Consider the following 7,397-nt stretch of genomic DNA (forward strand, 5'->3'; position numbering starts at 1 on the left):
GGTTGTTTATATTCATTTATATTTATTTTCATCTCATTTCTACATTGTTTTAAAAATTTTGTGTTAAAAGTACCCGGCCTACCATAGTAAAACACACTTTTTGGCAATTTTTTTGTATTCAACATAATTCCCTTCAGGGGTTGTACACTGATTTTAGCGACCCTCCAACTTTTCGATACCATTTCTGTAGTACAATTGTTCTTTGCTTCAAAATTGGCCTCAGTTTCGGCAATCACCTCTTCAGTTTAAGATCTGAGAACAGGAAATAGTCGCTGGGGAGCAGATCTGGAGAATACACTGGATGAGCAAGGAATTAGAAGCCCAATTCATAGATTTTTGCCGTCGTTTTCACTGACTTGTGACACGGTGTATTGTCTTGGTGAATCAGCACTTTCTTTTTCTTTAAATACGGCCGGTTTTCGCCGATTTCGCCCTTTAAACGGTCCATTAACGCTATGTAATAGTCGCTGTTGATGGTCTTTCCTTTTTCAAGGTTGCTAATGAAAACTATTCCATGCGCATCCCAATATACAGACGTCATAACCTTGCCAGCGAACTGTTGCGTTTTCCCACGCTTTGGAGAGGGTTCATCGTGTGCAGTTCACTCGGATGACTGTCTATTTGACTTCAAAGTGATAAATGGGGCATGTTTCATATATTGCCACATATCGATGCAAAAACTCGAGGTTATTACGCTTGATCATTTGCACATGCATAATGAACCTTGCTCCGCATTATCGTTGTTTTTGGTCAAAAGTGAGGTCGCACATTTCACAGAGCTTACTCATACGCAAATATTCGTGAATGATATGATGTACACATTCAGTTGATAACTTTATAGTATCTGCTATTTCATTCATTTTCAATTTACGGTTATTCACAATCATTTTGTGGATTTTTTAAATCATTTCGTCGGTAACAATCTCTTTTGGGGGTCCAGGGCGTTCACCGTCTTCGGTGCTCATTTGACCACATCTAAATTTACCATACCAATATTTGATGGTTAGTTTTCCTAGGGCAGTGTCCGGAAACTCGCCATCAAGCCAAGATTTTGCTTCAACTCTATTTTTTTCTCATCAAAAAGCAATATTTTTTCAACACGCCAAATTCCTTTTTATCAATTTTTTTTAACAATAACAAAAGTTGCTTCACTGAAAATGCTATAATTCACAAAATAATGATCCGACAGCTGCCAAATTAATACACGTAACTTTTAATGTGTCAGGCCGGGGACTTTTCAATTGACCTGTTAATTAGACATTTTAGTATGTATCGATAATTTGCATCAGTAAAAGTCCAAACAAGTCTTGTATTTCCGTTCCAAGGCAGAAATATATAATTAAAGTTTGCAAAGCGGGAACCTGCCAGTATAGTTTTTTTGTTCTGGTCTAAAACCAGGCGGTGGAATGCATGATGCATACGTGGTCGCGGAGACTTGCCCTGGAGTCACAAGTTGAACCAGGTTATGTATGACTGCCTCTCAGCTTACCAATACAATAAACCAAAACCGCCTCACAGTTAACCCCTGTGGGTCACTACTGACTTTTAGCCTGGAAAAGCGAAAGTTAGCGGTGACGCGTTTCTAAGTTCCCAGCATGTCTTAGGTTTGGTGTTTTCTGCGAGAGGGAGGCATTTCATCCGGGTCGTAGGTCTCTGCGACAATCTCGACTTTTCCTTGGCCAGTGATTGCAAAATTTCCTGTAACCATTGACTTCAGGGGGGATGACATTGTGCGTCTTCCCCACGAGGTATCTGGAGACACGCCAGATAGAGGGGGGACCGTCCAGTCTTTGGTCCACTAGAAATTAGTTCCATTTCATCACCCGCCAGGTCGAGAGGGCCTGTCCCCCTTGCTGCTCTGTTCGCCTCTCTTCTCTATCTGCAATATCAAGAGTGAAACAAGTTAATCTGAATACACAATTTTTGATGCAAATTAAATGTTTAATAGAAGTGGGAAGGTTTTCGACAGTGGCAGATTCGTCAGCAGACTGAATATCACGGGTTAGTTTAAATATGGCTGCCTCGAGATGTTCTGGAGTGTGAATATCTGGAATTGGATCAGATTCCTCTAGAAGAAATTAGTAGTTCCTCCAGTCGGTATTTTTCTTGACTCTTGTGAGTGGGCCTGGAGTGGTGGCGCAGTTCCCGAGATTGAGAGGGACCGGACGATGGCCAGAGTCTAGTTTGTCAAGGACTCGATCTTCGTAAGGGCGATTTACGTCATGTGGAATAAATAAATCGAGTATACTAGCTACGCCTTCCGAAGCTGAGCTGAGGTGATGTATAACGTGGACATTGGTAATTTATTCCCAGCAGTAAGAACATTCTAATATAAGTATTTACTATTTTGAGTACCTTTAATTATGTTTAAAATAACTTTGTTTATAGCATTTGAGGTTAGGTCTCATTTGTGTTGTTTATTGTGTACGTTAGTCCTAAATAATGTTCTTATTCTGTTACCAAATAATATAGAAAATTATGTTTAATATAATGCGATTGGTTTAGTTGTACAGGTGCGCATGAAGTCAGTATATGTTTCTAGAAGATTGGAATGTCAACTAGACAGAATAAAAAGGGCTTCTAACTAAACTAACTGAACTTCCGCTGCTGTTCATTACTAAATAAACATATATTCTCAAAATACAAAGAAAAATATTAATGAAATCCAAACTTTCAACAACTGTCAATCAAATCCAATCATGGTTGGATTACGAGAAGTCAACTTCAAATATCTGGTTTCTTGTACATCAAAGAGTCCGATAGGTTGCACTTCACCAGCTTAAGGGTAAGTGATACATACTTAATTAACCAATGTGATTTGCTGCAAAAATGCTCTAGCAATTTAGTGCAAAGAAATGGTCTAAAAGTATGTATAATATCCATAGAGGCGTCGAATTTCGGATCTATGCATATGAGCTCCAAACAAAACAAAATTCCACTGTACGGATCTTCTAGGACTAGTCAAATCCCACTTTTTTACTAGATGATTGACTGTTCCTTCGCAAGAACCATCGGAGCAACCGTGCCATTCCAACAAAGTAGAGGGATTAAATTTGAATGGCATACAACCATTTGTTTACCAGTACTTGATGAAAAAGAAGCGATAAACAAGCATCATTCTTCGTCACGACAATGCAAGTGCTCGCTTATGGAATGAAATGGCCTGGCTGTCCAAAAAGCTGAATCCATGTGCCTTCAAAAACCATGCTTAGGAGATATTTCAATCAGAATTATTACGGTCCTTTCATTATTGGGCTCAAAATATAAATTAAAGCCCTCTTATTAATATGTAAGCTGAACAATCATAATTCTATCTAATAAGTAACAAAATGTCATTCCTGCCTGAGTGTGCGTCTTATTATTACGTATATACAGGTTTTAACCTGTACTTTAACTCTAAAGTAACATATTATCACGCTTTTTTTACAGTAAATATCTTGCGTGTTAGCAAATTTGTTTCTGAGAAGCCCTTTACATTCAACGAGAATTCTTCTCAGAAGGAATATACATGTTGGTGAAATGCTGAACACAAAATAAAATGATTTATAAAGAATCTAATCGGGTAATAATTTAATTACCATCTGTTACCAGTAAGTGATCAGCAGGAAAGTTGTGTTATTAAATAAAGCAATCTGCAACCTCTCATAGCCACGGTTAATGAAGAAGGCGACGGTTTTTACGTTCCGTATAACAATCAAGTTAAATCAGCACAAAAACTCATCTATTTTATTATTTCGTGGTAATTCATTAAGCTTCGTTTATTTTTATTTAAATTAATTTTTAAGAACGATTATATGCTATAATAGCAAACTATTATATCAACTTAGTTTTTTTTAATTTACTTCTGGGAAATGCTAGATTGTTTCTTTTGATTTATAAATATCGTGTCCTAATTAGGTAATTAAAGCTGATAATGATGCGTGGAAAACTAATCCATGTGTTTGAAATTATATTTTGTTGAAAGCAATATCTACTATTAGTTAACAATAACGAATATATAGGTAGTATGTGTACAATATTCTTGATCAGAAAATATCTATCCAAAGTTATTTTGTACAAACGTCATCAAGATGTTTAATGTATTGCCTGTCTCTATTTGTAAATTCGTTTTAGAATCAGACAATATTTTTCTTTTCGTTTTATTCTAGTTAAAAAGAGACGCAACGCTGTCTGACAAGTACCGACGTGTAACTGGACAAGCCTGCCAAAGTCGCCTGGTTGTCAAACGTATGCAATATTCGTCAAAACAATAGTGATAAGAGATTATAAACATGGACATGTTATTTTAATGCTTTGCTTGTTTTGATAAATTTCAAATCGCTGGATATTATTAATCTGATTGAAAATTCCGCCAGACAGAACAGATTGTGTCTCTAATCAGTTACTTTGAACAGGAACAAGATAATGGAGGACATCTCTTGCCAGTGAAATTCGTTATAGAGGTAAGCTATGATTTTGATTGAAAATACTTTTCAGGGTGCTGCAGTTGAACTGAATATTATTATGGAATATCCCAATAAATGAAAAAATAATGAAGATCATCTTAATATTAGCTCTATCAGATATTAAATATATGAAATGTATTAGTTTTTCAATACAAACATAATTTAATACAATTATTTCAAAATTATTAGTCGGAAATGTATATTGAGGCCTAATGGAACTTCTGGATATTTCTTTTAAAAGAACACAGTTTTTAAAAACATGTACCAAAATGAAGGAAAGCTTATTATTTCAATTTATGTATTTAGATGGAAAAAAGTTGATGGAAAAAGGTAAATGTTGGAATAACAATTGATAAGGTTTTATTAGTCATAACACTAATTAATAATTTATTGCAGATATATTGTACTTCATTTTGGAAACAGGAATGGTTAATAACACCTTCGGTTTGGATTAACCCATTGGACCTATCGCAATCTATGAAAGCGAAGCTTAGACTATGGCGGAAAGAACAAGAATCATGCCATTGCCTTCGAAAAGAAGATATTGAGAAAGATAATGGAACCAATTGGGGACAATAAACTAGATCTATTCAAGAAATATATAATCTGTTTAAAGAAATCTTAGAATTCGTCAGATTACAACGGTTACAATGGTCAGGGCATGTGATAATAATGGAAGACAAAATGTTACCAAAAAATTATTTAGATAGTCGAATGAGTGTGGAGGTGAGCGACAGGAAATAGAGAGGCATGAAGGCAGAAGAAAAATGAGATCAAGGCCCGATTTGGGCTCTAGTGCAATGAAAAGAGGAAGAAGAAGAAGAAAGGTTACTATATAAATAAAATATTTTATTAAAGTAATATTAATTTATTTCCCTCTGTAATAAATGTTCCCGCCTGTCCCTCGTGTTGTTAAGACAGGCAAAAAAACGGGAAATCACATTATGTCTCATTATTCGACTTTGACTAATTTATATACTGAGTGTTCAGCTCTTCCGTTTAACATAAGCAGTCGTGGCCGAGCGGTTAAGGCGTCTGACTAGAAATCAGATTCCCTCTGGGAGCGTAGGTTCGAATCCTACCGACTGCGACCTACTTTTTTGTTATAAAAATGATTTTAAAAATATTTTATATACATAATGATTGATAGTTCTGTTAGAAAGTAGCTCAAATAGTATTTTGTTGATGTCTTTAAACGTGTTGGTCTAGATATAGTTTCGAAACGTATGCATTCCGTATGCAAGATAATAACAATGGCTTTATATATTCCAACCATCTACAACGTGACGAAAGCTTCCGTTCATATTAATTGACATGATTAAATATTGACAAGTTCCAAGTACACAATTTTTATATAATGCATTGTTGCAGTTGTAATAATGTGCGATCACATTTATTTTTCAACAATCGCTAAGGAATTAACAACATCGGAGGGGCAACATAGATGTGCAACAATTTTTTTTCTAAGAGCCAATTAGGTTTTGTGATAAAATCTTTAGTGTTCTTTTTTCATAGTATAGATAGTATTTTATAGAGGTATAATATAAATAGGCGAAATCGAGGAAATGTTTTGCCTGTTCCCACCAATGCAGGCCCTAAGACCACTTGTTGATTGGTTCATTTGAATTGCCCCACAAAGGCACTCATTTCTATAAAGCGATCGTTTCTTTCATTTTATTTATGTCATCATTTTTGTGTGCCTGGTCTAGAGTCAGATCAGCATTTGTCTGAGTGTTTGTGAGTTAATTTATCACTATTATTTGATTATAATGTATCTTATCAATTTCAAAAGTGTTGTATATCTAGTGTATGTGCCGAGTAAAAAACAAGTTTTTCTTGGAAGAAATTTCCAGCTCTATTTCAAAAATGCATTGCACAAAAATGAAGGAAAAGTGATTATTTCAATTTATGTATTTAGATGAGATGTGGACATTTCGGAATGGGACCAATAAACCAAATGGTCACTCATGATTATAACGAACAAAATTAAAAAATCGTTATTAGCAATGTATAATATTTGTTTAATTTCAACTTACCTTATTTTTATAATAGAACGCTCTTAATATATTTAATACAGAATATATAAATAAGTCCGTCAGCGCCTTTATGAATGAATATTTTTCAAGAAGCGTTTTATCTCTCAACATAGTCTTCTTTTAACTAACTACCTTTAGTCCAGTGTTCAATTGTTTATTCGGATAATGGGTATTTGCAAGATGCTCAAAGTAGGCTTTTATTTCAGTGATGACCTCTCCATTCAGCGCATAAAATTCTTGGGTGGTAAGCAAGCATTATTACAGATTCTGAGACAGCAAATACTGGCATGAGGCTAAATCTAGAGAATATGCTGGATAGGGTAGAATTTCGTAGCCCATTTCCATTTTTTCATTGTATTTCACTATACACATGTAACTCCATGCATTGCCTTGACAATTTTATTCGCCAAATGCGGTCGCTTTTGCTTCAAATCAATATATAATCTATGCTTTTGGACTGATTAACATTATTTTGAGAATGAAAGTACAAATTTTTTTCTGTTTAACAATTCTTCAGGACGCGAACTTACACCGTTTCGATATCAAGAATTAAATCTGAATATTTATAATAAAATAATGGAATTGTTTGAATTCTTTGAAAGCCATGTTTGGCATTATTCTATTAATATTTCTTTGTTATCTTATCGCCAGAAATTCGACTGGTTTATCAAAACATACGTAGGTAATTCTTCCAATTATTTGAATGCCATATTTGACATTGTTCAGATTATTTCTATTTGTTATCTTATCAGAAGGAACTCGGCTGGTTAATAACAGGTCAATTGAAAAGTCCCCGGCCTGACACATAGATGACGCTACTAGAATTAAATCCATATGTTTTTCAGTTAGCCCTGACCTTCAAAAGATGCGTGTATAAATTTGGAGATTTGGATGTTCTTGGTTTTGAAATAAATTC

At 34.8% G+C, this 7,397-nt stretch overlaps 1 long non-coding RNA gene and 1 other non-coding gene across 2 annotated transcripts; one reads left to right on the top strand and one right to left on the bottom strand.

Moving 5' to 3' along the window:
- LOC143189953 (uncharacterized) lies at positions 1 to 7,008 on the bottom strand. Its single transcript, XR_013004120.1, has 2 exons — positions 6,482 to 7,008; positions 1 to 1,879 (listed from the first exon to the last, which is right to left on the bottom strand). It is a non-coding gene; the product is annotated as an uncharacterized LOC143189953 (long non-coding RNA).
- Positions 5,454 to 5,535, top strand: TRNAS-AGA (transfer RNA serine (anticodon AGA)). Its single transcript has one exon. It is a non-coding gene; the product is annotated as a tRNA-Ser (tRNA).
- Positions 7,009 to 7,397: the final 389 nt, after the last annotated feature.

The sequence above is a fragment of the Rhynchophorus ferrugineus genome, unplaced genomic scaffold, assembly GCF_030347505.1.
Source record: "Rhynchophorus ferrugineus isolate W39M unplaced genomic scaffold, kcgeb_rfMv2 rfM2, whole genome shotgun sequence".
In the NCBI taxonomy this organism is placed as follows: Eukaryota; Metazoa; Arthropoda; class Insecta; order Coleoptera; family Curculionidae; genus Rhynchophorus; species Rhynchophorus ferrugineus.